The sequence below is a fragment of the Anomaloglossus baeobatrachus genome, chromosome 4, assembly GCF_048569485.1.
Source record: "Anomaloglossus baeobatrachus isolate aAnoBae1 chromosome 4, aAnoBae1.hap1, whole genome shotgun sequence".
Classification (NCBI taxonomy): Eukaryota; Metazoa; Chordata; class Amphibia; order Anura; family Aromobatidae; genus Anomaloglossus; species Anomaloglossus baeobatrachus.
Window position 1 is genome coordinate 68,967,959 of NC_134356.1, and position 6,977 is coordinate 68,974,935.

Genomic DNA, 6,977 nt, shown 5'->3' on the forward strand with positions numbered 1-6,977 from the left:
AGCAATAGTGCTTGATAGATGGGATGCTTATAATTATTTATTTCTTTGACAACAATATTTTTTGTTCTATAGTTGTAAAAGGAGAGGAGAGAAAGTCAATTAAAGCTGGCAGAAATACAATTACAACCTTCTATATTATATTGCTAATATACATTCATAACGATAATTTAATTCATAAAAATTGATACCATAAGCCACATATTGGAGGTATTTAAAGGGATTTTCCAATTAGGAACCCTTCCACGGAATTATGGGTCCTGAAGGGACAGATGTCTTTAGTAAAAGTGAGCAAATATTTTGAGTTTTGCATTTATCAGCTTCACCAATTTTCGCATCAAATCAAAAGTACTGGAAGGGCTTAGCAATGTCAAAGTAATCTCAATGTATTTGGGTATGGGTAAGCAGATAGTAACCTTTTTTCACTAGTGTACCGACGTAACTCTCACATTATCTGTACATAATGGCATTGGTTCAGAATCTAATAAGTTGATGGATATTTAAAAGAATATAGCTATCCCCAATTTACACTGAAGAGCAAAAGGGTAACAATGTTTTGAACTTTTGATTTTCAGGCTCCATATCTCACCATACACTACAGCTTTGAACTTCAGAGTGCCTTTAATATATAGAAAATAAATTTGTCTATCTCATACATAAATGTGACTTGAAAATATTTAGCATATGATTAGTTATGCAGTTTCTTGTCATGTTAATGCATTGTTACTGTTTTGCTCCTGGTGGTGGAAAAAAATATTTCTTGCTGAATACTAGAAATTACAACCTGTTCTCACATTCCCTAATAGCTGAGTATGATATTAGGTTGATTTTCAAGTGAAAGGTCAATGGTTCCAATCTAGTTTCAATAATTTTATTCATCTCTAGATAAAGTAAAGAATGGAACAACATTCTTTAACAACAACTGGTTCGAATCTAGGAGCAGCCATGAAGAAGATTTCCTAAGATAAGAGTAATAGCTTCATCCAGCTCATCAATAGTGGTCTCTCGGCAAAGAAAAATGCCAAACTGCATCATGTGAGGCCATGACAATTGAAAAAATAAGAAATTAAGTCAGTCCCTCCATTCAAAAGCCAAGAGGTGGACATCCGGGCAAAATATCGGAGTCAATAATTCAGCTCATCACAGAGTCTATCAGCTCTGGCATGACAAAAACGGAATTGGAGGCGGCCTGTATGCTTTGTAATAGTGAGATAACAGACATCCACGTAAGCACTGTGTGATGCACATTACACAAGTCTGGGATGGTGGCCTGAAAAATGGAGAAGAAGCCTTGACTTCAATATCGTCATAAGAAGCGTCAGCTTGAGTTTGCAAAAAAGTATAAAAAGTGGACAGTAGAAGCTTGGAAATGGGTGATTTGGAGTGATGAAATGAAAATCAATAGACTGGTGCTGATAGGTGCAAATGAGTTTGAAAAAAACAAGGGAAAAAGGGTCTAATGGATTGAGAAATTGAAGGAACTGTCAAGTTCGATGGAGGAAGCCTGAAAATATGAAATTGTTTCACAGCCAAAGGCGTTGGATACTTGACCAGGATCGATGGTGCTCTCAAAGCTGAGCTATATGTGACTATCCTACAAGAAAAGTTACTTTGTATACTCCAGTACTATAGGTATGAAAAGGGTGACATAGTGGTCCAGCAGGACAATGACCCAAAACATACTTTGAGACAGGCAAATAAATGGTTCAATGACAATTAAGTAGAGTTGCTGGATTGTCCTCCACATTCCCCAGACCTCAACCTAATCGAAAACTCTTACACTAAGGCGGGCTTTACACGCTGTGACATTGCTAGCAATTGCTAGCAATGTCGAGCGCGATAGCACCCGCCCCCGTTGAACATGCGATATGTGGTGATTGCTGCCGTAGAGAATATTATCGCTACAGCAGCTTCACACGCACATACTTGGTCGGCGACGTCGCTATGACCGCCGAGCAATATCTCCTTCAAGGGGGAGGTGCTTTCAGCGTCACAGCGACGTCACCGCAAAGTCAGTAAGCGGCCGGCCAATAGAAGCGGAGAGGCAGAGATGAGCGGGACATAACATCCCACCCACCTCCTTCCTTCCGCATTGTTGGTGGAGGCAGGTAAGGAGATGTTTGTCGTTCCTGCGGTGTTACACACAGCGATGTGTGGTGCTGCAGAAATGACAAACAACATCGCACCGGCAGCAGTAACGATATTATGAAAAGGAGCGACGTGTCACCAATCAACGCTTTTTGACGGTTTTGTGATCGGTGATCGTTGCTCCTAGGGTTTACACGCTGCGATGTCAGTAACAGCGCCGGATATGCGGCACTAATTACGTGACCCCGACGATACATCGTTACCGATGTCGCAACGTGTAAAGCCCGCCTTATTCCATGTGAAAAAACAATGTTTTCTGAACAATTCTGGCCTATAGTGAAGAGGACGGAGATGCGGAGCGAGACTAACAACTGCTTGACATCATCCGGTAAACTGAACTGTGGTGAAATGACCGAGGAAGCATGACGCAAAGAAGTAAAGCCAACCATAAGAGAGCTAGACCGCTCTGTGCCTAAACAGTGACAGATGAGCAACATATGCTCTGCCTTATCCTTGTTCTGTTGCACATGTTTCCATTAACCTAGGTTAGGAATTTCCAGGTACCCATCCTTGGAATAGATTGTTAATCTCTAATCAGTATAATGGCCTTAGTACCACAAATAAAAAAGCAGTGGTCCATGTGTACATGGCATTATTCCCGATAATGCATCTCATCCACATCCCAACACATACTGATTTGTAAGGATCTTAGTGGTCAGAGCTCTTCCCCCCAAGTCAATAGTCAATAAGGCTGAGAATAACCTATGAATTAAATTTGACTTTAACACAACCAAATAATTCACATTCTTGTCCTTGTCTTCTCTCGTCTTTTTGAGGAATTTCAAACTGCAACCGGAAACAAAAATATCTTCATCATCATCAATATACCATAACTGAATCAGGACTCTAGTCCAGAAAACGTAAAGTTTGTTATATTGACTTCTATTCTCATATGATATGAACATAATATGATAGAGGCAAAAAATAAACTAAAATTTACATTTATGTATAGTGTTAGGTGAGTCTGAAAAGCCTTAGCTTTACTTACTATTTCTTTCACTAATCTTTGTATTTTCTTTCCAAGAGTGCTCCTGTCCTCCCTGTTAAAACTGCTTCTAGTGCACGTAAAAGTCTATTTTTTTTTTCATTGGGCTAATACTATGCTAAAGTTATGGCTGGCAGCTCCTCACCCTATCCTATATATAAATATACTGCGCTAGTCACATCCGCAATTCATGGTTTCAAATGGTCAATCAAATATAAATGCTTTACATAAAGTAGGACATTTAGCAGTTGTTGAAAGGAATCTGTTAGCAGGTTGTTGCTATTTATTCTGATATAGGGGTTAAAACACAGTATCCAGCAATGTGTCTCTTATCAGGCTGTGTTCTATTTACTTATAATGATTGCTTTATCACCACGATATTATCACTGCCCATACAAGGTCTCATGTGACTGCTGGACCAACCACACACTCCTCTGTTAAACAGCTTACTGTCAATAGACAATGTACACAGATAGCTGTGGTGTGGGAGGTTTAGCTTTCTGAGATCTGATTATGTCACAGCTGCTGCACCTAATACACTAAGTGATACATCTTTGTAATCAGAGTCTCTTTTCCTACATTATGCTGCTCTCAAATGAGGTATCAGAAGTTTGATGACAAATTCCCTGACTATATTTAATAGCCATGACAAGGCAACAGCAACATATAGACTGCCTGTTATATATAAGGTAAAGGGGTGCACTTACTTTTTATGATATGTAATCTTTACATTTTATCAATTGTTACTTTTGAAAAATTTCCAGTCCAAAACAAGATTTTTTTTTTCCAGTGACATTATGAAAATTTCCATATACTGTATACACATCAACATAAGTAGTGTATATTTGTTCTGTATGTTACATGTTTATATTTAGGAGGTGTTGTGTGCTGTATTTATGTTACATTTATAATTCTTATTCATTTGTTAAGAAAAATTATACTTTGATGCCCATTTGCATGAAGCTGCCTGTGTGTATAAAGTGGAGCGGAATTTTGACATTGGGCCTGTTGTTCACATTTCCAAGATCCATTACTAGACCCTTCATTCTCCTTTACGCCTCTGTGCACTGGATATATCATGACAACTCAATGAATTCTGTCATGTGGTGTTCAGCATTGCACTTGTTAGGTGACATGGCAGGGTCGGACTCTGTTCACACTGCAGAGTCTGACAAACTGCCTGGGATTCATTAGTTGCACAGTTGGTATTGGGCGTTGGCTGGTTCTGGTTTCACTGCTCTCCAGTACAGCAGGAGTTATTCCCTGCTGGCTTGTGATCATCTGCTGGCAGCCCAGGCTGTTGATCACCACCAGCTGTCCTCACCCTTTAAAGCTTCTGGATTTTGGGGCAGAGTGTTGAATATACAGTAGCTCCTTGCTTCCTGGTTCCTGTGGTTATCCAGTTGCATGGTGATCTACAAGTGTGTGTATTTATCTCTTACTCCTTTTTGCGTTACTATCTGTCCCCCCTTTGTGTTTGAGTGCAGTGTGCACAAGTTTACGTTTATCCTTGTCTGTGATTATTTGTGGGGCTTTGATGATTAGGTTTCCGGACCGCTCCCTGGGTGGGGGCAAGTAGTATCAGGGCTTGAACAGGAGACAGGGCCATGTTGGAGGCTCGAACCTGCCTACCATCAAGTCTACCTTCAAGATAAAGAACAGCACAGGGGCCCCAGTCTTAAGGTAAGCCTAGAAGCCACTATTCCCTCTGCACACCCCTGTGATACATTCTTATGATATCACTACCCAGGACCATTTAGCCGGACTCGGCAGTATGGTTCCACCTGATATTTGAAGTAGTTGGGTTCCACCCCACTACTGTGTCCTGCTTCTGCATTAACATTCTGCTCTATCACTTACATAACTCTGTTATTCCATTATCCAACTTCTGAGTTAGACTCTCTGAAAAGCATAGCTCTGCTGCTGCATCAACTCTGCTAGATAGACCACTATGCCAGTTCTGCTCAGACTCCGTTACAAACTGAGCTTTACATTGAGTTAATTCTGCTATAACATTGTTTCGGTTTCACATTGGATTCTGCTGCAAACTCAATTCTACTACGTCACTGAGTCTATTCTACCTCCTCCTGAATTTCATGATTTCTTGCTGTTCCTTCAACTCTGCTTTATTATTGCTTTCAGTTAATTGCTCCTCTACAACAGTCTCCATTTCTCCATCTGGTTTTCCCTGCTGCATAAACTTTATCTGTTTGCCTTAACAGCTGCTCACCCGCATCCAAGGTCTTCAAGGATGTATTTCACCTGGTGAGACATCACATTATCAAGGAAGGTTTTATTTGTACATGTCAAAAGTGTGAAAAATGGCCCTGAATAGCAGAGGTGCAAAAAGTCCAAAACTCTGGGCAGTCAAGGGTTTAAGGATTATCTACAATCTCTTGTGTCGTAAAGTCACAAAATTATATAAGAATGTCAATTTGTAGTTGTATGGCACCTCCTTGCAAGATGGCAACAAGCCTTTAAAGAGGTTGTCCAAAACAATTTTATTTTTTAACTATGGGCTTAAGAATTAAGGGGAACCTGTCAAGTGCAATATGAAGCCAGAGCCACGAACTGTCCTGGTTGCATATTGCTAATCCCTGCCTCACTGTCCCTGTATCTAGCAGCATAGATAGAGATGTATAGAAAAAGTATTCTAAAGATCCTTTAAGATATGCTAATGAGTGCAGGGACTAGTCGCACAGGCATTAGCCCCTGTGCTCACTCCACCCTCTTAGCATGGTAGCACACCCACAGTGGTGTGCTGACATGTTATTCAACTCTCACTAGCAGCGTTATCACCAGCGGTAACATGCATACCTATTCGTTGCTTTAGCCTTAGACACCGGGCAGTACGCATGATCAGAAGTCCCCAGCACTTCTAGTCATCCGCATTGGACATCTCTGAAGCCAGGATGCATACACCTGGCTTCATAGTGCGCATGACCAGAAGTGCAGTTGTCGCGGGCGGGGAGGAGGGTGTCAGCACACCGCGCTCACCCCTTCTGCTCGGGTCCGGCTGCTGCTCAGTGGTGGCTCGAGCCGTGGGCCGGATCCCGGGGGTTTCTCGAGCGGCGCTCCTCGCCCGTGAGTGAAAGGGGGGGTTGTTTGGGGTGTTGGGATAATGTCCGTGACGCCACCCACGGTTATGGTGATTGGTAGCACCACCGCTGCTTAATACGGGGATCCCGGGGATGGTGATGTGGAGCAGCCAGGTGTTGTGTTGCCCCTCCGTGGGTAGGGGTTGGTGATCCCGGGGCCCGGTGATGGTTGGTGAGGTGCAGGGCCTGGTGGGCGCAGGGACGCGGGAGCAGCGCTGTGCCTTGCGGCACTGTGGTACTCACTCAGCCTGAGACACGGACACAGTTCGTACGGTAAACCAACGGCTGGTAGGACGGTCCCACAGACGGCTGCTTTGCTTTCCTGGCAGGTGACGGTGATGTCCCTTTTCCTTGCACCTGTATGTACTGATGGTTGCGATGGGTCCCCACCGGTAACCCGCTCCCCGGCTTCAAGCTGGGCCGGAGGAGCACTACACTTTGCCCGCAGGCGCTGGCCCTCAGAGACTGGTGCCCTGGCGGTGGCGGTGCCTCTGTTGTACGGGTTGGGCTGTTGCCTTCTGTCGGGTCTTGGTTGTTGGGAGAGCTACGTCCCCGTCACTGACGGATTCGGCAAATTTGGCGACTCCTAGCCTTGCCGGGGTCCGAGAGGCCCCTGCCCTGGTGCTGACTGTCTTTCGGAACACTGCTCCAGACCACCGGGCACACAGCCAACGGGGTCCTTCCAGGAACTTCCAAACGGTCCCCCTCCGGACAGTCACCGCCGTCGCTGACCTTGCTGTACTGGCCCT